This window comes from Narcine bancroftii, chromosome 3, assembly GCF_036971445.1.
Source record: "Narcine bancroftii isolate sNarBan1 chromosome 3, sNarBan1.hap1, whole genome shotgun sequence".
In the NCBI taxonomy this organism is placed as follows: Eukaryota; Metazoa; Chordata; class Chondrichthyes; order Torpediniformes; family Narcinidae; genus Narcine; species Narcine bancroftii.
This window is the reverse complement of record NC_091471.1, coordinates 343,215,092-343,242,328: the sequence shown is the minus strand read 5'-3', so window position 1 is coordinate 343,242,328 and position 27,237 is coordinate 343,215,092. Positions and strand designations below refer to the sequence as shown.

The following is a 27,237-nucleotide window of genomic DNA, read 5'->3' as shown; positions in this document are numbered from 1 at the left end:
GAGGTGAGTCAAGATGCGCCAAGGGTCTGATTGGGACACTTCTGTGGAGGTAAGCCGGGGTTATTGGTGTGGAAAAGTGCATCGAGGGCCTGACTGGGATGTTTGTGTGGAGGTGAGTTGGGTTGTCAGTGTGAGGGAAGGGGGTTTAATTATGATGGTGGCCCAGTTAGCGTAGTGGCTTGGGTTGCTGTCTGTCTCATCCCATCTTTGTGGACATTGATTTTCCTTTCCCATGGATTTTCCCGCTATCTCACAGAGTCCAGGAGACTTTGCTTCCAGTTTGTGCAAATCTCTCTTTCTCCACCAATGGTCTCTATGGTCTTGGAATCTGAAGAAGGGATATAATTCTTGCACTGAAAACTTAGAAAGAATGTTGTGAGTTTACTCTTTTCATCAGTGCCTGCCCTGGATGTTTATGATGATGTTAATTGGTTACGAAAGTGTCAAAATGTTCTGCTCACTAGTACTGATGTCCTTTTTTTGATAAATTTACAAAGACAACATAACAAGTTTCTAGCGTACCTGAAGAATTTAATCATCAGGCAGTCTGTTTCATTGACTAATTATCCACTGTTTAGCACTGAAACACTAATGAGTTGTATTCCATTACTTACATTATTGCGGTTTCTTGCTGACCTTTTTTCTTATCTCCCTCAGCTGACCATTTTTGTTCACTCACCTGGAGGTTAAAATTCAAGTCGGGTTTGTTAGCCTGTACTCCTCCCCCTGACCTTTCTCCTTCCTGTCCTCTCATCCCTTTACCTTTTCATTCAGGCACCTGTCTACTTTTTGCTCATATCTTGATGAAGGGCTCAGGCTCAAATCATTTGGTTATCCTTTATTTCCAATAGATGCGACGTGGCCTGCTGAGTTTCTCCAGCATTTTTGTGTATTGCTCTACAATCACAGCATCTGCAGACTTTCCTGTTTTACTCCAAAGATGCAGGTTTATTATGTGTGGTTTCCCAAGTATTGAGACAAAACTTTTTATTTCCTCGAACTTTGGGTGCCATTTCAGAAGAGGTGGAATAACTTCATTCAAGATTGATTCTATAACGAAACCAGATTAAACACACTTTTATTTAAGATCATCAATTTCCACAGAGAACTTCATTTAAAGGTCCTTATAATTGTTCGGCACAGCACAGATGGTGTAGAGGTAAGCGCAACTCCTTTACAGTGCCAGCGATTGGGGCTGAGATTCGAATCCCATGCTGTCTGTAAGGCTCAGTTTATATGTTCCCCTCATGTCTTTGTGGATTTTCCCCGGGGACTCCGGTTTCCTCCCACCATTCGAAATACACCAGGGGTGTAGATTGATTGAGAGTAAGTTGGGCAGCAGAGATTCGTGGGCTGAAATGGCCTGTTAAATTTAAATTAAAAAATTTAAATAACTGAAGGAATTTCTAAATAAAAAGTGTTTCATGGTCAATAGATAATTGAACGTGGAGGACCAACCTTTTTGAGACACAGAGTACAATTTATTTTGGAACTGACTTAAGGGTAAAGTTGTCATATGGCAAAAATAAGCCCAGCCAGAACAAATAACATACCATGATAATAGATTGATTCTTTGATGGATTAATTAGTTAAAAATAAATCTATCATGGAATACGATCATTTTCACTCTAATGTAACTTTCAATTACTGTCTTCAACATTATTAGCAATATTGGGCATTAGCAAGACAATAAAAAAAAAGAAACTTGATACAGGTATATAAAAAAGGGTCATAATGAATAAATTGGCCACAGTATCTAAGAAGATTTTTCAATACAACATTGAGAGAACAATTACCTATTGAATACATATTATCTTCAGTGGGAAATCAGTTCTATGCCTATAAGTCAATACATTAAGTTTCAAATATACATGGACAAGTGGAGTGTTATTTTAATACTTAACTTTTTTTCCTTGGAACAAGAAGGTTTTGCCAACTTCAGGAGTCTTGATCAGACAATATTCATCTTTTTCTTAGGATGTCTTTCAGGATTGAGGACAATTTGCTTCCACTCTCTTCTCCAGTTTTGTAGGTTCTGAAGTAGGTTCTGAGACCAATGTGGGAATTGCAGACTCTTTGATGGGGCAGAAAGTAGCTCACACAGTAGGATGGCTACTTACACAGGGATATTCAAGACAAGTCAAGTTTATTTCCATCTGATTGCACAAGTACAACCCGATGAGTGTTCTCTGGTCTTCAGTTCAAAACATGCAGACATACAAGAAGACATAACACATATACAGACAAATGATACAAATATAACCATATAACAATTACTGTATGGAAACAGACCATGTCGGCCCTTCTAGTCCACACCGATTTAAGTGGAACTCCACTAGTTCCACCTACCTTCCTCCTGCCCATAACCCTCCAACCCCCTCACATCCATGTAATCATCCAATCTCCTCTTACATGACAGAATTGACCCTGCTGCAACCACCTCTTCCGGAAGCTCATTCCACTCAACCACCACTCCCTGAGTGAAGAAACCTCCTCTTATGTTTCTTCTAAAGTTTTGCTCCCAACCTTTATGACCCCTTGTTCCAATCTCCCTTACCCTCAAGGGGAAGAGCCTATTCACATCTACCCTATCTATTCCTCTCATAATTTTATATACTTCTATCAAATCCCCTCTCAGTCTTCTATGCTCCATATTCTATATACTGAAATCCAGGCAGCATTTTAGTAAGTCTTCTCTGCACCCTCTCTACCTTATTGATATCCTTCCTGTAATTTGGAGACCGGAACTGCACACAATATTCTAAACTTGGCCTCACCAATGCCTTGAACAGTCTTCACATCACCTCCCAGCTCCTATATTCTATGCTATGATTTATAAAGGCCAGCATACCAAAAGCCTTCTTCACCACCCTATCTACATGAGATAAATGAATAGATATTTTTTCATAATATGAGAGTTTTGGATAGTTAGTGTGAGGAGATCCTTTGATCGTTCAGGATTCTCACTGTCTGTGTGAAGAAGCTGTTCCTCAGCCTGGTGGTGCTGGCTCTGATACACCTGGATCTCTTTCCTAATGGGAGCAGCTGTGGGGTGGAAGGGGTCCTCAATGATTTTTCGCACCCTTTTCTGACAACAATCCCTGTAGATTTTTTGACAACAATCCTTGTAGATCGAGTTGTGGAGGGGGAGGGAGGCCTCAGAGTTTTCAAACCATCCCGTCTGCTCCTTTTCCATCTTGAGTACATATGAGCTAGAAGTTCCCAAAAATCTGCGTGGATATATAATTTCATCAAAAAGGCTGAGTGTAAGTAGACTGTGGTGGACACAGCGGCCGCATAGCTGGACAGGCAGAATCGCCGCACCTAGTGGCTGGCACAGAATGGTGTGGGCTCCCCTTCTTTGCCCAGAAGAAGCCCGCGTTTTTATGAGGCGCGTTGATATCACTCCCCTTTATGAGGTGCGCGATTGTTTAAAATAAAACCAGTTGGTAGTTTGACTCTTCTCTGGTAGTTGTGTTTCTTGAGCTCTGCAGTTAGTCCCACTAAATTGGTGATCCCGACGGGTGCTCAATGTCTTTTGAGCCCCAACAGTGAAATATATGGCTCTTTCAGGTGGCCAGAATACCCCGATGTAAAGCCACATATTCTACCCCTATGTGGCTCTCGGGGGTACCCACCTGAAAGAGAAGGAGGTGCCTCTGAGGCATACTTTCTAACCCTCCTCCAGGAGGGATAATCACCGGAGCACTGAAGTTCCCCTAGGCACCTGAATGCAGCTGTCTGAAAGCGGCTGCTAAGGGGCGGGTTGATGACACTATCAGCCGGTGACCCAACTCCTTGCTGCCTGACAGCCTCCAGCCACATGACCTGACAGTCCCCCACCACATGACCTGACAGCCCCCCTCACCGCTGCCTGACAGCTCCCCCCCAACACTGCCTGACAGCCCCCCTCCCCGCTGCCTGACAGCCCCCCTCCCCGCTGCCCCTGCCCCGACATTCCCCGCCGGATGCCCCTGCCCTGATGTCCCCCGCCAGCCATCCCTGCTCCGACATCCCCCGCTGGCCACCCCTGCCCCAACGTACCACCAATCCCCCCCTTCCCCAGTAAGGCAGAGTCTGTCAGGCAGTGGGGTGGGGGACCAGGCAGTGGGGAGGGGGATGTTGGGCAGCGGGGTGGGGCGGCTGTCAGGCAATGGGGTGGTGGGCGGGGACGTCGGGTCAGGGGTGGCTGGCGGGGAAACATGAGGGCAGGGGCAGCTGGTGGGGGAATGTCAGAGGTGGCTGGCGGGGATCATCGGGGCAGGGGCGGCCGGCGGGGGACCGGGGTGCAGCTGGTGTGGGCTGTCATGGCTCGACTGGCTGTTCCTGCACTGGGGCCGCTCTCTGCTGCTCAAAATGGAGCATAGTAATGGCGGTCTTCCCTACCCATAAACCCCCACGCAGCTGGAACTGTGTGGGAAACACAGAGCGGTTCCACCTGAGTGGGGGATTATGGGTAGGGAAGATGGCCATTGCCATGCTGCATATTTAAGATGGGTGGCACCAGTTGCCCCATCTCCTTCAGATGTGGAGGTGTTACGAGGTGCCTCTGGAAAAACAGATCTTTTCAGGTGGGCTGTAGCAGCCTTTTAGGGCTGCCACCTGAAAGGCGAATCTTCAGGCTGGGATCCGCTCTTGCATCCGCCCTCAAGGCAGTGGATGTACCTGAAAGTGGCTATAGTGAGAAACTTCTGCACTGCATGTGGTGGCTGTGAAACTGCCCACCTTCTGGCCTCTCAGACCACGTACATGGTTCCAGCAGGATGAAGCTCAGTTCCACATTAGGAACATAACAAATGAAGTCACCAATTTCTGGCATGTAGTCGCCTCATTAGATGAAGATTCTGCTGCCAAGGTAGATTTTATCAATAACCCACCCGAGGAGGATCAATACAGTGCTTTTCAGGCACACCTCCTCGTGTCTTTCGGCATGTCTGACCTGGAAAGAGGCACACGCTTACTCCACTTCGACGATTTGGGGGACAGAAGGCTGTCAGAACTGAAGAATGAAATGCTTTCATTTGCAGACGGCCATTTCAACTGCTTACTGTTCAAGGCAGCCTTCTTGGAACGGCTCCCTCATGACATTGTCCTGCTGCTCTCTTCTGCTGACTTCGCCAAACCAAGGGAAGTGGCGAGGGAGGCAAACAGACTCCGCAGCCTCCCATGGCAAAGTTTCAACAGGTCACCTTGGACAGTCAGGTCAATGCAGCCGCCAGTTCTAAGGTACTCCACAAGCTACTGAGGAAGTAAAAGCCATTGGAGAAGAGTGTTTCCACCTCAGAAAGTGGGGCACCATTGTGTTCCACCGTGCCGTTATGTGGATGACTCCAGGGAGACAAAATGCCAACCGCCATTGATGGTCTCGGCAGTTGGCGACCAGACCAACTCACGGGATGCAAACCGCCAGTCGACACCGGAGCTCATCTCAGTATCTTCCCGCCATCCTCTTATGAGTGGGAGAATCGAGTGCCTCAAGCCGACTTGCGTGCCACCAGTGGCACTAAGATTAGCAGTTATGGAACCAAGTTGATACAAGTGGTATTAGGCAGCATACCTTACCGCTGGACTTACATGCTAGCGGATGTAGGATAGCCCATTTTGGGAGTGGACTTCCTGAAGCCACATGACTTGTTGGTAGACATGAAAGGGCGCCGTTTGGCCCATGCCACCACATTCCACACATGCCCACTTTCTTCAGGTCATCGGCTGGCAACATTACCAAATGTGCAAACACCACTGATGATTTTGCGAGCTTATTAGCAGAGTTTCCTGAACTACTTACATCAGATTTCCATTTAGTCTCTCTATGTCATGGAGTTCAGTACTACTTAACCACCACCGGCCCTCCCCTACATTCCAAGGCACACAGACTTCCCTGACCACCTACTACAGATCAAAAAAGAGTTCAAAACTATGGAGGAACTAGGCATAATCTAAGGTTCTAATAGACCTTGGGCATCACCATTCCATATGCTTCCCAAAGCACCCGGCGGCCTAGGAACTTGTGGAGATTACTGATGCCTCAACAGCGCAACTGTGCTGGATAGGTATCCAATACCACACATTCAAGATTTCGCCACCAACCTCCATGGCAAATCCTTGTCCACCCGGAGGACATCCCTAAAACAGCCATTATTACTCCATTTGGTCTATTTGAGATTCGGAGGATGCCTTTTGGCCTTAAGAACGCAGCTCAGACATTCCAACATTTAATGGACACTGTCACGAGAGATATGCCTTTCCTTTTCGTCTACCTCGATAACATCTTAGTGGCCAGCGAGTCAACACAAGAGCACAGACAATACCTGTGACAATTGTTCCAGAGGCTTCGGAATTTCAGCCTTTCTATCAACCTTGCGAAGTATGCATTTGGGAAACACACAATTGACTTTTTGGGACACAGGATTTTGAACACAGGTGCAACCCCGTTTCCAGATGGGCCTTTCCAAAGCCCATTACAGTTAAAGGGTTACAAGAATTCCTGGGAATGGTTAACTTTTATAAGAGGTTCATCCCAGCAGCTGCCAGGATCATGAAGCCCTTGTTCCACATCCTCACTGGCAAACCTTAAAACCTAAAAAAAAGTGCTCTGGACTACAAAGGCCACAGAAGCATTTGACAAAGCAAAAGAGGCACTTTCAAAAGTAACCATGTTGGCCCACCCCCATATGCACGCCCCATTTGCATCGGACATCACTGTGAGGGAGGTCCTAGAACAGAAAATCAATGGTTACTGGCAACCCCTGGCATTTTTCAGCCACCACCTATGCCCTCCTGAATTAAAGTACAGTGTTTTCCACTGGGAGTTGTTAGTGCTTTATCTGGCCATCAAACATTTCAGATATTTTCTCAAGGGCAGTCATTTTACTGCGTTTACTGACCATAAGCCTCTAATGCTTGCCCTTGCTAAGATTACGGATCCCTGGTCAGCGCGTCAACGGAGGCATCTAGCCTCTATTTCTGAATTTACCTCTGATGTGCTGCATTTGACCAGTAAAGACATTGTTGTAGCTGATGACTTGACCAGGACAGAGGTCAATGTGATTACAGGAGGGCTGGATCTCCAGGCTCTCCCAATAGCCCAAAAAGACCTGGAGGTACAAGATTTCTGTACAGCTATTATGGACCTGCACTTAGCCAACATTCTATTGGGCCCTGAACAGGTGAACATATTTTGTGATACTTCAACTGGCCACCCATGACCAATCATCCCACTGTCTTGGCAGAGGAAACTTTTCAACCACATTCACGGCTTGTCCCATCCATCTGTCTGCACAACCATCAAGCTTATGTCCTCAAAATATATCTGGCATGGCTTAAGGAAGCAGGTCACTTACTGGTCATGATCATGCCTCTCCGGCTAGGCAATTAAGGTCCAAAGGCACACCTGAGCACCGCTTCAACAATTTACACCTGTGACTCAAAGGTTTCAGCATGTAAATGTAGACATTGTGGGCCCGCTGCCCACGTCCAGAGGTCAACGGTATATACAAACAATTGTTGATCACTTTACCTGCTGGTCGGAAGCTACACCAATGATGGACATCACGGCTGAAACTTGTGCTCAGACTTTTTTCTCGACCTGGGTTGCACGATTTGGAGTACCAATCCATCTAACCTCTGACAGGGGAACTCGGTTTATTCGACCTTGTGAGCAAACCTGGCAAGACTTTGCAGTACGCAATTACACCATACTATGGCGAACCACCCACAGGCTAATGGACTAGTGGAAAGTTTCCACCGGCATCTGAAACAAGCCTTACAGGCAAGACTTCACAGACCTCAGTGGGCAGATGAGTTACTGTGGGTGCTGTTGGGTATTAGAACGGCACCTAAGGATGACCTGGAGACCTCTTCAACAGAATTGTTTACCGCGCTCCACTCCTAGTACTGGTAGACAACACTCTTTCTCCAGCCAAAGATAGATCTTCGGTTACAGAGGAATTACAAGAACTAAGAAACAAGATAGGTTCCCTGGCTCCGGTTCCAGAAACTCATCATGGATCACTGCCTACACACGTTCCTGCTGCTCTCGACTCTGCTTTTTATGTCTTTGTTTAACATCCATCCCATGCTACACTCCTGCAGCAACCTTACGGGGGGGGGGGGGGGCCTTATAAAGAGCTGCAGCATAATGGATCTACGGTGCCATTAAACATTGGTGGCCAACCAAAACTTTTTATACGAGACAGACTGAAGCCTGCACACATGGACATGCTGAACCTGTGCATGTCCCACCTCCCAAGCACGGAGAATGCCCTCCTAAAATACCCAAAATGGTGTCATTCCAGCCGTGCAATGATTCTGGGGGGTGGGGGGTGGTGATATGGTGGACCAAGCGGCTGCACAGCTAGACGGGCAGAATCGCTGCACCCAACGGCTGGCGCAGAATGATGTGGGCTCCCTTTCTTTGTCCAGGAGAAGCCCGTATTTGCAGACCTGCATGGGTTGACGAAGCACGTTGCTTCCCTGCTGGCATGTTGCCAGAGAAACAATGACTCTGCAGCGCGCTGACATCACTCCCCTTCATGAGGCGCGTGATTGTTTAAAATAAAAAAAACAGTTGGTAGTTGACTCTTCTCTGGTAAGTTGTGTTTCTTGAGCTCTGCAGTTAGTCCCATTAAAAGACATTCATTTCTGGGATGATGGACTGGAAAGGATGACCATGTTGGTTCACTTATCCTTCCAGTGAACATTTTTGCTTTAAGATGCCATTGTAGATAGTCCAGGTCTTTGAATCAGATTCAAGGTGGGTCCCAAGTTATTGGAAGTGAGCCACATTTTCCCAGGTCTTTCCGTACATTGTTATTGTTGGGTGCTGTGTGAAGCACTGGAACAGGTTTGTAAAGGACCTTGGTTTTGTGAGGCTTTTTATCATATGATTCTGTAAAACGAACGATTGGCTTCCAAACATTAAATTGCTGTAAAAAAGCTATTAAATAGGATAATTATACCTTCCTGGACCTCTGACTTTGCTTATGGCAGTATTAAGGAAAGAGCAGATTAAAAATAAATGAGATTAATTGTGGAAAAGTTGCTAATTGACCAATGTACTGAAATACTATGATTTTAATCTTTCTGAAATTATACCATTTGGACAAAAATGTTTAATCACGACCATTCAACTAAGTTACTGGTTCGTAAAAAAATGGAATTTATGTCTATGTGCATAATGATCCAAAATATAAAAAGGTTATTTTTTTTGTCTCAGCTCTCTCTTCATAAATGGAGCATTTGCATTGACGAAAGCAAGCCACTGATATTTTATAGAGTGGAACATTGTGATCTTCATCAGTCTAACAGATCTTAAAAGAGAAGTTGAACGGGACTGTTCCAGTGACATTCTGTTACCACCTTTATCAAGATTTAGATTTATCAAGATAAATACACAGCCACTAAAGCCTGAAAGACAGCTTTGTTCAGCTTACTCTTTTCAGTCAAAAGAAGTATCGGTGACAGGATGATGTGGCATTTAAACAAGGTTATTCCCTTGAGGAATACATTGTCAAGGATCTGTGGTCTAAGAATTCAATTGCGCAGGGAAACATGTTGTTGAATATCAATGCATGTGGGACTTATACCAGACTGACCCACTGTTGAATGCACCTGAAATTCACGCGTGCATAGCAGGAAATGATTGTAGATATCAGACAGCATCATTTGAACTGCCTCGAATGTCAGTGCACATTCCCTGAAAACAGTTTTAAGAGCCTGGACTTTATTAAAATTATGGTTTCATCTCTGAGAGGTATTCAGAAATGGTACCCACTTCAAAAGGTTGGGAATGTTTATTGAAACCATGACACATGTGCAGTCATCCTGGTTCTCGACTCGTGCTGAAAAAGTGATATAGGGGAGGGGAGAGAGAGAGGGAGAGTGAAGCCGCTTTCAGGTGCTCGGATACAGATAATGCGCTGGCAGACGCGGCTGAGGGAGTGCAGCTGGGATGTTCAGGTGGCCGCGGAGAAGATGCCTTTCTGTCACCTGAACGTGCCGGCTGAAGGAGAGCCGCATCCAAGTGAAAGCCGGCTCCTGTGGACTGTGGCCATAGTCCCACTGCTGCTTTCAGGTGCAATGGGGGATTCTCTGAGCCGGAGAATATACCAACAGGAGGAGGGTTAGGTGAGTGCTCCTCCTGGCTGGGTTCTCCGCTTTCAGGTGGCCACCTGACAGCCGCATTGGGGCAGTATAGGCGGCTTTACAGTCGGGTATTTTGGCCACCTGAAAGCGACGAGAGAGAGAGAGAGAGAGATAGTTCCACATTATCTGAGGCCCATGCTAGTTTGCCAGTGCAGAAATTAAGTGACACTGGGACAAGATGTCCAGAGATGTGAACAGCATCATTGAGGAAATGCTAGAGAAATTTTGATGACAACAGGTGGTATAGCACCACAGGTATTATAGCAGCTACCTGCTGCCTCACAGAACCAGGAACTTCTCTGAAAAATCTTGATATCTGAGTCAAAGAGTTACAAAGCACAGAACAGGACCAACATGTCCACGCTGACCAAATTGGCTTTGTGGTTTATCCCATTTGCCTGCATTTGGCTCATATCCTTCAGACTGGCCAATGGGTTGGAACCTAGCATTGGTTCCAAATTATGCTCAGAAATTCCATTGAATTACACGAGATCACTGACCTTCATTAATATGTTTAACTCAGGGTTTTTATTGACACGTCTTCATTTTATCATTGTGTGTGTGTGTGTGTGTGTGTGTGTGTGTGTGTGTGTGTGTGTGTGTGTGTGTGTGTGTGTGTGTGTGTGTGTGTGTGTGTGTGTGTGTGTGTGTGTGTGTGTGTGTGTGTTAAAAAATCAGCTTTACTTCGATACTTCATTTTACTATATCTTCTTCGGCTTGGCTTCGCGGACGAAGATTTATGGAGGGGGTAAATGTCCACGTCAGCTGCAGGCTCGTTTGTGGCTGACAAGTCCGATGCGGGACAGGCAGACACGGTTGCAGCGGTTGCAGGGGAAAATTGGTGGGTTGGGGTTGGGTGTTGGGTTTTTCCTCCTTTGCCTTTTGTCAGTGAGGTGGGCTCTGCGGTCTTCTTCCAAGGAGGTTGCTGCCCGCCGAACTGTGAGGCGCCAAGATGCACGGTTTGAGGCGATATCAGCCCACTGGCGGTGGTCAATGGGGCAGTCACCAAGAGATTTCTTTAGGCAGTCCTTGTACCTTTTCTTTGGTGCACCTCTGTCACGGTGGCCAGTGGAGAGCTCGCCATAGAACACGATCTTGGGAAGGCGATGGTCCTCCATTCTGGAGACGTGACTATATATATATATATATAATATATATACATTGTAGTATATCGGTGTCAGTACTGCACAATTGGTCAGTAAAGAGGTGTAAGGTGTTCCTTCTGTCTGATAGCCAACAGGTGTAGTATCTGTTTAGCTTCCCAGTCAGAGTCATGTGAAGGCATGGATTGCAGATGGTGGATGATTCTACAAATTGGAATTTATTGTTGAAAAACCAAAAATGCTGGACAGATGAATCTGCTGATCAATGGCCAGGGTTACCCATCCATTAAAACTGAAGAAGGCAAGTGTTCTTCCCTTGTATAATCATGAACTCAACATCGACTACAGTCTCAGCTCAAAGAAGGAACCTTCACCAGAGGAGAACAGGGAAGGCAACAATTCGGAGGGTCAGAGATCATGACGGTTGGAGAGACATGACTGCCCACACCGAATGGCAAGGTGCCTCAATTAAATAAATAAATAAATTGCAAGCATACCCACCCACACATACACACACACACACACACACACACACACACACACACACACCATGACAGTGGAATTTGTAATCTGCAGGATTTGGTCCAACTAATGATTATTTTGCTTTGGTGGTTATCAGTTTTTCCTGGGAAGACTCAATGTAGCATGGTTATGGCACTACTATATTAAAGTATCTCTACCCAAGAGCATTAATACTTCATCAAGTGACTGCCACACAAATAGTTAAACTCTGTAGGCTATAAACATCATCTTTCGGGTTATTAGCCTGGATAAAAGATGGGATATGTTTCAACCAATGATATTGCCCTCTCACCCCATATTTAATTCACATTGTACATCACTGAGTATTTTTTCCCAAATACATCCCCAGTAGAGACTAAGATTGATGAAGTAACAACATCACTAACACATAAATGGATCTGTAGATCACACTGGTTGCTAAGTAACAATCAAGTCCTCCGAGCCTGTGAATAGAACATGAGGTAATGTGTTTGCCTGTGTGCCTATGTTATTTGGATATGCTTTCTGGGGGTAAAAAAAAATGTGGGAAGTAATAATCAAGAACGTAGATTTGGAAGGAATCCAATAAAATCAACAATGGTATACCTCCTTGGAATTATAACAGGCTTTTTATAATTTCTCTTGTGAAATGTGGCTATAACACTTTGCAGTTCAATTTAGAAAGAAGAAACACCATTATCGTATTTGCTATTATATATCGTAATCCCCTCTGAATTGACGCCATGGATCATACGCCACAAAAACACGCTGTTTAAGGTAATGATTGAAATAAATTATTCAGCACATCTGAAAAAAGTGGCATTCATATATATTATCCACTTTAGATGGAAGATGTCATCAGTTTTGAAATGACAGCTGATTACAAATCAAATCCTGAGCATAACCTCAAAATGAAGGTAAATTAAAAAAACGATGGCGTTCTGTAAAATCTTAACTCAGACTTCATTTCTCCCGTTGATGCTTTAGAACATGGAAGATAGAACATTACAGCACAGTATATGCCCTTCGGCCCATGATGTTCTGCTAACCTATAAATACCCACCCCCAAAAAATTCTAAACTTTCATAATACTCTATTTTTGTTTCGTACATGTGCCTGCCTAAAAGTCTTTTAAATTCTCTTTGTGTTCCAGCCTCCACCACCTCCCATGGCAATGAATTCCAGGCACCCACAACTCTCTGTGTAAAAAAAACACCCATAATGTCACCCTTAAACTTTTCTCTTTTCTCTTTGTTCTTTAATGTACAGCTTGCTGTTAAAAGTATAAAACAATTCTTAACCACAAAACAGCACAAATTCAACTGAATAGTTTACAAGAGTAGTACAACACGAAAGTCTGATGATACTGTGATTGAAGTAAATACAGAATGCTGGAGAAACTCAGTGTCCTTTATGTTGCAAAGATAGATACATAACAATGTTTCAGACTTGAGCCTTTCAAGTTTACAAAAGCAGCTGTGGATGAAATCGAAGAGAGTAAAACACGAAAGTCTGATTGTAGTCAAAACACAGAAATGTTGGAGGAACCCAGCCAGGGTCATTGCATCCATAGGAGGTAAAGATATATTATGGACATTTCAGCCTGGAACCCTTCTTCAGGACATAAGCAAAAGACAGTCCTTGAAGAAGGGCTCAGGCCCGAAACGTCGGTAATATATATTTACTTTCTATGGACGCTGCGAGATGGGCTGAGTTCCTCCAGCATTTCTGGTTTGATGAGATTAAAGACTTTAGAAAGCCAAGTGGTTAGCAAGACTATATTTGCCATCGTAAATTAATGGTGTTTTCAAGAATGAGATATGTGGAAACGGTCTTTCATTCCCACACTGACCAAAACCAGAATTCTTTTGTTCAGTCTAGTGAGATAATAATATTTGCTTCAACAAAACTCCATGGTCAAATTGCCATCTCCTACCCATGCAGTCCTCATACCATATCTGCACTCTTACCTGCACACCTCTGCTCAATCCGAGAAGTGGGAAAATGCAGGATGTCAGGTGAATTCTTCCAGCTCAAGCCAATCTCTAAAGAGGAAAACACAAAGGCACATTTATAACAGCTCACTGTGGATCAATTTACTTCACTTTGCAAGTAGTATCACAAATCAAAGTTAAACAAAATACATTTTTTCTCCAGTACATATCTATTATATGTGTGTATATTAAAAATATATTTTTAAAGAATTTCTTGAATCTTAAAAATTCAATTATTCATAGAGAATGTCTGGTGTCATGAATAAGATTTCCTAAAGTGCATGCAATGAAATCACTTGCAACTTAAAGATGACTCAACTCTATGCCAGAAAACAATGGAAATAAAACTGAATGATGTTTATGTAAATATAATCATCTGAGCATGCCAGGAAGAGTGATGATAAAAGCTCAAGATCTACTCAATCTCGTTTCTATAGATGGACAACTTTGATAAGTGCCTTTAACTTTTGTAAGATGCTCCTGGTTGATAGTCAATTTCAGGAATGTGATGCCATTTCATAAACATGAACATCCCAGGGTAAATGGACATCAAGAAAAATATCCCCCTGAATTCCACCACCATAGCATTCCACTGTAAGAAAGCAGTGGCAAAAATAAAAGTACTCCCAGAGTGGAATCAGAAGATTGTGTGTTTAATGCCCACCCACATACTTGAATTCAAAATGCATTGAGTTCGATTCAGTACTGAAGGTTTGCTTCACTACGGAAATACGTTGGCTAATACGTTTAATTTGCTCCTGAAGGAGGAAATCTAATCCTAAGATGTGTGGCCAACTGAATCCAACCATGACAATGAAACCCAGATGTTATTTTGCATCCTGATTCTAGTGTAAAATAGATTATTTTGTACAACCCTTACATTTGGCCTCATGGGCCAAATTCTGTTGAGTTTTACAAGTGGTTTCATTTAGAGCTGGAAGTGTGCGGCTGTGTCAACTGAAGGAAGCCCTGGGCTTCTGTGCATGCATTGTTAAAATCAAAAATATCAAGCTTACTAACAGATTCAGAGGACAGTTGCTAGATTTCCTGAGGAGTGCAGCAGATGGGATCAACCTTACTGGGATTTTTCAACATTACACTGATGAGCCACCTCTCAAATTCGCAGAAGGTCAAACGTAGGTCAGGGTCAAAGACACTATTGAATTTACCAAATATTTGGGAAACAAATTACTCCTGTACAATTGTTTTGTTCCAACAATATTTTAACGGTTAACTGATAACAACAAATAAAATGTTAATAATCACATTTTCAACTCGGCATTTTTAAGTGGATTTTATTTTGTGATATAATCTATACATCTTAAACATTATTTACTGTAATTTTAGTTTGTAATTGTCTTTAAAAATACAGAATCCAACAATTAGACATTGAATTTAGCAGATTGCAACACAACTTAGCAACAAATCATGGAATTCTACCTTTAAAGAGCGCTGGCCATAAAGTCACTGCAATTTGTCATTTTTGTTTTATGATGTGACAGAGGGAAGACTAAGGAGCATGATTCTATTTCACAAATCACACTATGACTTTTCACTCCACCCTCCACATGCACACGCACGTGCTTGCACACACATGCATGTATATACATATACAGGCACATGAGCATGCAAGCATACACACACAAACGTACGGACTCATATGCACACACACACACACACACACACACACACACACACACACACACACACACACACACACACACACACAGACAGATAAAGCAGATTAAAAAGGACAAACATGCAAAAGTATATGGACATGTACATCCATGTAAATTTTTTCGAATCATAATGTGGCAACTTTTAAAATACACGGCATGTACTCAAGGTTCTCTTTTATGTGTGTATGTTCTTGCTGTGTCTCCAGTAAGATTCGCTGACACCTCAGCATCCTCTTCCTTCTCCCTTATCCTCCAACAGGCTGAGGAGGAATAGACAAAATCATTACACCTGATCTGTTAAGATGCTATTAACATGAGGGCTGAAAAGAGACTAGGCTAGAAGGCACATTTTATGCAGAGAGAAATGTGTTACCAGTGAGCTGCAGTCAGGCCAAAGGCTCACGGGCTAACTCTTCAGTTGGATAGATTGGACATTAGAACTGACCTGGAGGACTCGTTTGAGGACTTTGACAGGCCAGCATGCAAGGGGAGGCTGATCCAGGGCATGAATCCCCAATATCTCCAAGCCCAGGCAAGACTTCCTGCAGAGCCAAAGCCACATCATTCCCACAATGGAAGTGGAACATGCCTATGTGCCTGTTGGAATCGGCATCTCTGAGCTGCATGGAGACTTAGACAAATTTCAGCCAAATATTATTTTTCTCTGCATTGACTCTGATTTTTCCAATCAGAATTCTATCTGGGAACAGATTGCTATTCTGGAAAATCAGTATGGTGCCACCTAGGAAAATACGACCATGAGAATAGGAAGCATATTGCTCTTCCGCAGAGAGATGTAGCTCTGGGAAAGACTGCTTTCAATTGGAAGTAGATTGATGATCCAGGTCCACTAAGAGCCGATTGTCATTAAGGAGTGCACAGTACTGTTGTGGAAGTTGCTCATATATTTTGCTATGGAAACTTTGACACCCGTTGAACAAGCGGCGCCATGGTATACATGAACCAATGCTATTTCCTGATGAAAGGTTTTGGCCTGAAAGTTTTGACTATCTAATGCCTTCCCTAGCCACTCCTTGAAATGCTGAGTTCCTTCAGCATTTTGTATGTTGTTCAGGTGATTCCACTTGCCATGCATAATCATGCCCGCTCCTCCACCTGCCTGGGCTGCAGTGTTTCAAGCAAAAGCAGATTTATCCTGATGGCTAGTTATGCAGGATTACAACAAAATCGAGATCCTACTGAGCGAGGACAACCACAGGGGGCTGCAAAGGCTAAAATAACATGCTGAAAATCTCATCGCCATTTCTCACCATGGTTCAGGTAGCCACTGGCTTTTGTGGAACTGCTCAGCTGTAAACACTGGAAGCCTTACCAATGGATAACTTTACCCTTCAAATTCCAGGGGTAGAGTCAGAAATATTGAAAATAATGTGCATTACAGTCATTTGAACCAGATCAAAAACAGTTAGTATTTTACAATCAGTTGAGTGGCTTACTTTATTGACGATGAACAAATATATTTTGAGAAAATACGTTGGGGGAGAATCTCGGTCATCTTTTTCGTCAATTGCAATAAAATCATAAAGAACTGCCCCTTTCCCTGAATATGTTGTATAGTTGTTAACTCAAGTCTATGCAGTAATGCAGTTATTTTTCAACTACGTTACATTATTGCCTCCTCTGTTTCACTTAATAGCTACATAATTTAAAAAAAAACATCCTCAGTCCCATTGCCTTCTCTACTTACATTCAGGTGTAATTGAAAGATGAAGGTGCAGATGTTGTAGAATTCCCGGAATGTACTTGTTTAGGGGTAATATTTAATTGGTCATCGAGAAGAAGAGGGGAATGTTTATAACTTCAATTAGTTCCCGGTTATGAAACTTGAAACAAGCTCAAGTAATTTCATTTAAATGCCCTTTACTCTCATTAAAATTTTTGCTCCTTCATCGTAATTCCTCAACTTTTCTTTTTTGAACATTAATTCTTCAGATTTTCAAAATCAAAAGCATTGGGGTGCAATTTTGGCACCTCTTCTCCATTCTGTATTGGTATCAAATCCATACTTGTTTACAAAAGACTTCCTGTTTTGGGGATCCATATCGAACATCGCTCTAATGCAATGGTTCTCAACCTTTTATCTTTCCACTCACATACCACTTTAAGTATTCCCTATGCCATAGGTGCTCTGTGATTAGTGAGTGATTGCTTAAGGTGGTATGTGAGTGGAAAAAAAAAGTTTGAAAACACTTTTAATTGTACCTAATTGACTCGTTATGTGCAGGGTTTCATACCTCCAAAGGAAATGGGCCAATGACAATTTTTCTCAAGCAAAATATTTCAGTAACAATTGGGTCTAGAGCAGTGATTCTCAACCTTCCCTTTCCACTCACATACAGGTACCACCTTAAGCAATCCCTTACTAATCACGGAGCACCAATGGCATAGGGATTACTTAAAGTCATATGTGAGTGGAAAGAAAAAGGTTGAGAACCACTGCTCTAACAGAAAGATATCAGTGGAGACAACCAGGCCTGACAAATATTTAAAAATTATACTTGTGTTTGCCAAGCTTTCTAGGTGAAATCCATCCTGCCATAAAGTTGAAGCAGGTATTAACTGTTAATTTGACTTGTATTATGAAGCCTGCTATTAATAATGGATAGAGAAAGTTTATAAATGTTTTCATTTGGAAGTTTCAACTGAAAATGAGAACTTAAGAAGGAAACAAATTAAGAGACCTTGGAAATGGAAGTTCTTGAGGTCCACAAGAAAATATTTTCCTTTAACTAATTAAAAGCAAACCTGAATTTTCCATAGAACCATAGAACACTACGGTACAGAAAATAGCCCATTTGGTCCTTCTAGTCAACCTGAAAAATTATTTTGCTAGTCCCATTGATTTGCACCCAGTCCATAACCCTCCAGACCTCTCCCATTCATGTATCTATCTAATTTATTCTTAAAGCTTAAGAGTGAGCCCACATTTATCACATCACATGGCAGCTCGTTCCACACTCCCACCACTCTCTAAGCGAAGAAGCTTCCCCTAATGTTGCCCCTAAACTTTTCCCCTTTCATCCTAAAGCCATGTCCTCTTGAATTTATCTCTTCTAATCTGTTGAAAGAGCCTACTCACATTTACTCTGTCTAAACCCTTCTTAATTTTGTAAACCTCTAGCAAATCTCCCCTCATTCTTCTATGCTCCAAGGAATAAAGTCCTGTTTAATCTTTCCCAGTAACTCAACTCCTGAAGACCTGGAAACTTCCTAGTAAATCTTCTCTGCATTCTTTCAATCTTTCCTGTAGTTAGGCAGCCAAAACTGCATACAATTATCCAAATTTGGCCTCACCAATGTCTTATACAACCTCACCATAACATCCCAACTCCTATAATCAATACTTTGATTTATGAAGGCCAAGATGCCAAAACCTTTCTTTACAACCCTGTCTAAAAGTGATGCCACTTTTAGGGAATTATGTATCTTTATTCCCAGATCCCTTTGTTCCTCCGCACACCTTAGTGCCTTACCATTTACCATGTATGTCATACCTTGGTTTGTTCTTCCAAAATGAAATACTTCACAATTGTCTGCATTAAATTCCATCTGCCATTTTCTGGCCCATTTTCCCAGTTGATCCAGATCCCTCTGAATGCTTTGAAAACCTTCCTCACCGTCCACAACACCTCCAATCTTCATCAAACTTGCTGATTAAATTATTACCTTTACCACATTATCATCTAGATCACTGATATAGACAACAAGCAACAATGGTCCCAGCACTGATCCCGGAGGTGCAACACTAATCACAGCCCTCGGGTCTGAAAAGCAATCATCCACTACCACTCTCTGACTTCTCCCATGCAGCAGCCAATTTCAAATCCAATTTACAACCTCTCCATGGATACCTAGAGACTGAACCTTCTGAACTAACCTACCATGTGGGAACTTTTCAAAGTCCTTACTAAAGTCCATGTAGACAACATCCATAGCCTTTCCTTCATCTACTTTCTTGGTAACCTCCTCGAAAAACTCTATAAGATTAATTAAACATGACCTAACATGCACAAAGCCATGCTGACTATCCTTAACCTTTGGCTGTCCATATACTTTTATCCAATCTCTCAGAACACCTTCCAATAATTTACCTACGACTGACATCAAGTTCACTAGCCTGTAATTTCAAGGGTTACTTTTGGAGTCTTTTTTTAAACAAAGGAACCACATGAGCTACCCTCCAATCCTCCGGCACCTCACCTGTGGCTAAGGACATTTTTAATATTTCTGCAATGGCTCCTGCAATTTCTACACTAGTCTCCCTCAAGATCCAAGGGAATATCATGTCAGGCCTGGTGGATTTATCTACTTTTATTCTCTGTAAGGCTGCAAGCACCTCCTCCTCCTCTTTAATCTCTATTTGTTCCATGACACGACTGCTTGGTTTCCTTCCCTCCTTATACACAATTCCATTTTCCTGAGTAAATACTGATGCAAAAAAAAACTGTTTAAGATCTCCCCCATCTTGTTGAGGCTCCACACGTAGACAACCACTCAGCTATTTTTACAATAAATTGGCCAGCTAAAATCGATTCAGTTTTTCCTCGAGTTCTTGCCTAAACATCAGATTCTGTGAAGAATTAAAGCAGACAACTATTTGGTAGCAAGAAATAAAACATGAAAGCTTGCAGATACTGTGGTTGGAGCAAAAAATACAATTCTGGAGAAACTCAACTGGTCCAACAGTGTACTTTATATAGCAAATATAAAGATATATAATCAACGTTTTACATTTGAGCACTTCATCAAGGTAATGAAAGCCTAACCCTAACTCTAACCCTATCTTGTAGCTTCCTCTGTTAATAATCAGTTTGGAATTGTAAACTGCAAGAGGATGAAAGAGTTGCTCAGAATTTGTGCTTCCAGGAAACCTACTACTCACAATGAGAGAAACCCTCTTAAGAGGGAGTTTAAACTTTTTTTCCCCAGTTTAAAAAAAATCCAGGTTATTAAAGCGCGTCCTTGTGGGGACCAGTGCAGCTGGTAACTGCAGCATTGTAATGGAAATGCCACTGAGTCTTCACAGAAAGCATAGTGGATGAAACTTTTGCTTAATTCATGTAGTGCCCAATGATCTCTCTCATGCAGTAGTGTGATGATGCAAACATCTTGACTTTGTCATTTTCATTGGGGGATCAGAGGTGGAGGGGGTGAGCAAATTTAAGTTCTTGGGAGTCACTATCTTGGAGGATCTTTAACCAATGGCATCGAGAAGAAAGCACATCAGCGCCTCTAATTCCTCTGGTTTGTGGAGGTTTGTATAACATCAGAAACCCTGGCAAATTTCTACAGAGGTGTGGTGGAAAGTGTGCTGCATCACAGTCTGGTATGGTAACACCAATATAAAGCCCTCCAAAAGGTAGTGGACACAGCCCAGGACATCACAGGCAAAACCCTCCCCACCATGGAGTACATCTACAGGGAACGTTGCTGTCGGAGGGCAGCATCAATCATCAAAGACCCACACCACCCAGCACACTCTGTTCTCGCTGCTGCCATCAGGAAAACAGTACAAGTGCCACAAGACTCACACCACCAGGTTTAGGAACAGCTGCTACCCTTCCACCATCAGACTCCTCAACAACAAACTCAATCAGAGACTCACTTAAGGACTCTTACTTGTGCATTTTATTGAAACTTTCTGCTCCAATTAATGTCTGCAAGTAATGACCTAATTTGGTATGTACCTAAAAATGGGAAAATATCAGATGTGCTGACTTGAATGTTGCTCAGCAAAATCTACTCCAATATTAGCTTCTTGGCATGATTTCACCCATGAGCTCTATAATCCAATTTCTGTGTTCCAGTTTTGTAAATTAAGCTGTTTTGTTTATTTTCACGATAAAACTTTGATTTATAAGCTAATGTCATTGTGCAGAAAAACTTTTAATATGAAGGCTGTCAGAGCAAATTACTCTTCTTCCCAAACATGCTGCAGAAAAAGCTTGCGACAGTCCTCCCACAAGCACTGGTGTGAAATTTTATTTCAAAGAGCCATCTGCATGGATAATCTGCACCGTGGAGCAGTGAGTAATAATCTGCCAAATTGAGATGCATTTAAGTGGAGTTAAGATGACGGGGAAGCCTGTTCAATTAATTTCAAAGCAGAAAACTGTTATGCCAACCATAATTATGAATGATTCATAAAGTCTGTGGTGGAGGCACAGTCAGCCAATTCCTGTTGCTGAGGAATTCCTGGCCTCTGTAGCTTGTGAAGGAGGTGAGCAGAGAACTGGGAATTGAATGGATAATTCAACAGGGTAAACAAAGAGAGGCTTAATCGGTCATTCCAGCATCTGCAATTTTGTGTCTCTCTACTTAAACAGTGTACGCTGTAGCATTCCACCCCCCCTCCCCCCTTATACTTTTACTGTTGATGATCCTGGGTGTCGTAGCCCATTTCCTTCACTGGGTAATGCATGTTGGCATTTGGGTAAGGCTATTAAAATGGGGGGAGAGTAAAAGGAGATTTTAAAAAATGAACAAAAATAACCTGGTGGGTTAAAGAACAAGCTGAATACAGATTTTGGCATTCTTACTAAGCTTAGCAAGGACCTGAATTTCACCTTTGTTCAGTTAAACTGGAATTCACCGAAAAGACCCTCCTCTAATCTCAACCATTAGAATAAAGCAGGCTGGGGTCTGAGAGTAATAAACATGTTGTATTTCCTTGGGCAGAATATATTGATCTCACACTTGGCAAACAAAATCTATAGCCATCAGATGCTAAGTTCTGGGAATGAGCCAACCTTCTCTGAACTGAAACTAAATCAAGCTCAATTTCAGATTTCAGGTTTACTTGAAGTTTTCAGTCATTTTGCAGGGGAGAGACAGTTTTGGTGTTCTGATTAAAAAAAAAATCAAAGCTTTTGCATGAATAAAGCATACTATCCTTGTTGGTTATTTTCATGATTTTATATTTTTGTTTTCTTACCCTTCCTCTGGAAAAAAAAAGCCCTTCTTTAACAATGTCTCCAAATTGATGGGTCTGGTATAATAAGGATATTCTTGTGATTTTCTATCTATCCTAACACACCAGAGGTGGTCATTTTCATCTTGCTGATCTACAAAGATGTTGGGTCACAATGTGTGGCAGGTATTCCAATGACAAGACAACTTAAGTTAAACCTGGGTAAAAAGAATAAGAGTTCAGGGGAACTGCAAGAAAACCAATATCATGGCAGGGAGGTTTGCTAAAGCTATTGGGGGGTGGGGAGGGGTGGAGGGGGGGAAATTAAACTAGATTTTCAGGTGGGAACCAATGTGAAGAGACTATTGGTGCACAAGTAGAGGCTGCTGGAAGGGTGTTTGTGTGAAAAGACAGCCAGATAGGGCAAAATTGCAGCCGTTGCGACAATTTGCAACAGGATCACAGAGTCAAAAAAAGTTACAAATAAAGGGTTAAATGTTTTGTATTTATAAGCAGCATAAGAAATAAAATGGATGACCTTGTTGTACAGCTACAGATTGGCACCATGATCTTGTGGCCATCACAGAGTTGTGGCTAAAGGATGGATGTCATTGGGACCTGAATATCCAAGGATACACAATGTATCAAAAAGAAAGACAGAGGGAGTGGCATGGATCTCGGTAAGAAATAACATTAAATCATTAGAACGAAATGGCATAGGATCAGAAGATATAGATTCACAGGGTTGAATTAAGAAATAGGATGGGTAAAAGGACAGTGTTGGCAGCTATATACAGACCTCCAAATGTTAACCAGAATGTGGACTACAAATTACAAATAGAAAAGGGATGTCAGACAGGTAATGTTCTGGTGGTCATGAGATGTTTTAACATGCAAGTAGACTGGGAAAACCAGATTGGGGTAATGGATTTCAAGACAGAGAGAGTTTGTAGTATGGTTAATGAATGGCCTTTAGATCCACTTGTTGATGAGGCTAGTAGAGGATCAGCTGTACTGGAGGTGTTTACAGAGCTTAGGGTAAAGGATCCATTAGGGGGCAGCGATCACAATATGATTGAGTTCAATTTGAGATTTAGCAAGGAGAAACTAAAGTCAGATGTGTCGGTATTTTAGAGCGGTAAAGGGAATGATCCTGGCATAAGAGAGGAAATGGTCAAAGAAGATTGGAAGGGGGCACTAGTAGGGAAGACGGCAGAGCAGCAATGGATGGAGTTTCTGCAAGAAATGAGGAAGGTGCAGGATAAATACAGACCAAAAAAATTGGAAATATCCAAATAGAAAAATGTCACAACAGTGGCTGACAAGGGAAGTCAAAACCAACATAAAATCAAAAGAGAGGACATACAAGGAAGCAAAAATTAGAGGGAAGATACAGGACTGGGAAGTTTGTAACAACTTGCTGAAAGCAACTATAAAACTTGTGAGGGAAAAGATGAAGTATGAAAGCAGGCTAGCTAAAAAAATAACCTCAAAGAGGATGAAAAAAAGAAGTGAGAGTAGATAATAGGACCACTAAAGATTGACGCTAGGGGAATGATAATAGCAGACAAGGAGATGGGAGATCACTGTGGAAGATATTAGTATAGTGTACCAGATGTCCAATGGTATCATGGAAGGGAAGTGAGGGCAGTTACTATTTCAAGAGAGAAGGTACTCAGAAAGCTGAATGGTCTCAGGCTATATGAGTCTTCCCGACCAGATGGATTGCACCCTCGGGTTCTGAAAGTAGTAGCGGATAGAGACTGTGGAAATATCAGTAATGATCTTTCAGGAATCGATAGATTCTGATATGGTCCCAGATGACAGGAAAATCACAATGTCACCCCCACTATTCTCCTAACAAATAACTTTATTAAAATTCTGGGGGTTGGAGTGTGACACTGCATTAGGGAAAAATTATGAATTCGCCAAAGGTGGGTTAATATCTAATTTCCTGATAAACCTGCTGCATTTAAAATGCATTTTACTTTTTTTCAGCATTGCTTGACTTTGTATTTTCCAAGATTAGACAGTCCATTACCTTCAGACCTGCCTTCTAATTGATTACATTATTTCCACATGACATGCATTAATGTACAGGTTGAATTTAAATAAAACTAAAATTCTCAGCATTAAAAGCCTGACATTCCAGATCATGCAATCACCATATCCTTGTGAATAATCAATCCAGATCATGCAATCACCATATCCTTGTGAATAATCAATCCAGATCATGCAATCACCATATCCTTGTGAATAATCAATCCAGATCATGTAATCACCATATCCTTGTGAATAATCAATCCAGATCATGCAATCACCATATCCTTGTGAATAATCAATCCAGATCATGCAATCACCATATCCTTGTGAATAATCAATCCAGATCATGTAATCACCATATCCTTGTGAATAATCATTCCAGATCATGCAATCACCATATCCTTGTGAATAATCAATCCAGATCTTGCAATCACCATATCCTTGAGAATAATCAATCCAGATCATGTAATCACCATATCCTTGTGAATAATCAATCCAGATCATCGAATCACCATATCCTTGTGAATAATCAATCCAGATCATGCAATCACAATATCCTTGTGAATAATCAATCCAGATCATGCAATCACCATATCCTTGTGAATAATCATTCCAGATCATGCAATCACCATATCCTTGTGAATAATCAATCCAGATCATGCAATCACCATATCCATGTGAATAATCAATCCAGATCATGCAATCACCATATCCTTGTGAATAATCAATCCAGATCATGCAATCACCATATCCTTGTGAATAATCAATCCAGATCATGCAATCACCATATCCTTGTGAGTAATCAATCCAGATCATGCAATCACCATATCCTTGTGAATAATCAATCCAGATCATGCAATCACAATATCCTTGTGAATAATCAATCCAGATCATGCAATCACCATATCCTTGTGAATAATCATTCCAGATCATGCAATCACCATATCCTTGTGAATAATCAATCCAGATCATGCAATCACCATATCCATGTGAATAATCAATCCAGATCATGCAATCACCATATCCTTGTGAATAATCAATCCAGATCATGCAATCACCATATCCTTGTGAATAATCAATCCAGATCATGCAATCACCATATCCTTGTGAATAATCAATCCAGATCATGTAATCACCATATCCTTGTGAATAATCAATCCAGATCATGCAATCACCATATCCTTGTGAATAATCATTCCAGATCATGCAATCACCATATCCTTGTGAATAATCAATCCAGATCATGCAATCACCATATCCTTGTGAATAATCAATCCAGATCATGTAATCACCATATCCTTGTGAATAATCAATCCAGATCATGTAATCACCATATCCTTGTGAATAATCAATCCAGATCATGCAATCACCATATCCTTGTGAATAATCAATCCAGATCATGTAATCACCATATCCTTGTGAATAATCAATCCAGATCATGCAATCACCATATCCTTGTGAATAATCAATCCAGATCATGTAATCACCATATCCTTGTGAATAATCAATCCAGATCATGTAATCACCATATCCTTGTGAATAATCATTCCAGATCATGCAATCACCATATCCTTGTGAATAATCATTCCCGATCATGCAATCACCATATCCTTGTGAATAATCAATCCAGATCATGCAATCACCATATCCTTGTGAATAATCAATCCAGATCATGTAATCACCATATCCTTGTGAATAATCAATCCAGATCATGCAATCACCATATCCTTGTGAATAATCAATCCAGATCATGTAATCACCATATCCTTGTGAATAATCAATCCAGATCTTGCAATCACCATATCCTTGTGAATAATCAATCCAGATCATGCAATCACCATATCCTTGTGAATAATCATTGTCAACTTGCAAAATTTGTGTATTACCTGAAATTCCACACTGCAAGCTCTATGTGAATCAAATTAATATGTTTCAATGCATTTTAATGACATTTCATTGTATCTCAAAATATAAAGGAAAATACTATGGAGAGTGAAATTAAAAAAATATAGAAAATGTTGGTAATCTTCAATAGAAAGAAAGCCAATCTGAAATTAATTTTGTCTTGCCACTTGTGGGTCTGATTTTGCCTGCTGAATATTTTGTGCTTATTTCATTAAATGGGGTTGATTTCTTTCTTTATAAAGGACTCTCATTATTATTGGACTGTTAAAAAGGAAATATAAAAATGTAGCAAAGATAATGATAGTTGTTAATCCATTCATCAACTATAGTTTAGGTTAATTGTGTAATTATGCTGCAAAACTGAATCAGATATATTTGAGGATTAAGCCTTTCAGTGAAAAACATCTGTATGGATTGCAATTGATCTTTGGTTGTGAATGTGATCATATGAGCTGGTGATGCCTTAGCTACTTACAAAGGTATCAGTAAGACATCATAAAACTTCCATTTAGAGAACAGATTAGAAGTGAGATGTCCTTGCATTTTTAAAAATTGTACCTTTGTAAATTTATCATTTGTTTCTTTAAAAAAAAACCTTGTACAGTGAGTCGTGTGGAAGCACATGAATAATTTAAAAATTGTATTTGCAGACATAATGGGTCTGTGGACTGAGGGGGAACATTAAAATTAAAAGGTAAAAAATATAGGCTAGACTATGCATTTAGTGTTTTATGTGCATTTGTAGTGGCCCGCTACCTGGCAAGCGAACCGGCACTCAAAATGGTGGACTAACGTGGTGAGTGCACACTAATGGGCCAGGAGCCTGAATGGTGAGAACCAAAGCTCGCTGGTGACATCACATCCACCCGCAGCAGCGGGAATACCGGGCCCAGTGGCGGGAAGCTGGGTCTATAAAAGCAGGGCGGGAGAGATCAATA

General features: G+C 41.7%; 1 long non-coding RNA gene across 2 annotated transcripts; it reads left to right on the top strand.

Annotated features, from left to right (window-relative positions):
- Positions 1-27,237, top strand: LOC138756599 (uncharacterized). Of its 2 annotated transcripts, XR_011353184.1 has the most exons (4): positions 6-49; positions 21,380-21,467; positions 22,902-23,031; positions 27,045-27,237. It is a non-coding gene; the product is annotated as an uncharacterized lncRNA (long non-coding RNA). The 2 variants fall into 2 exon arrangements; XR_011353183.1 differs by lacking the exon at positions 21,380-21,467 and having other exon boundaries at positions 1-49.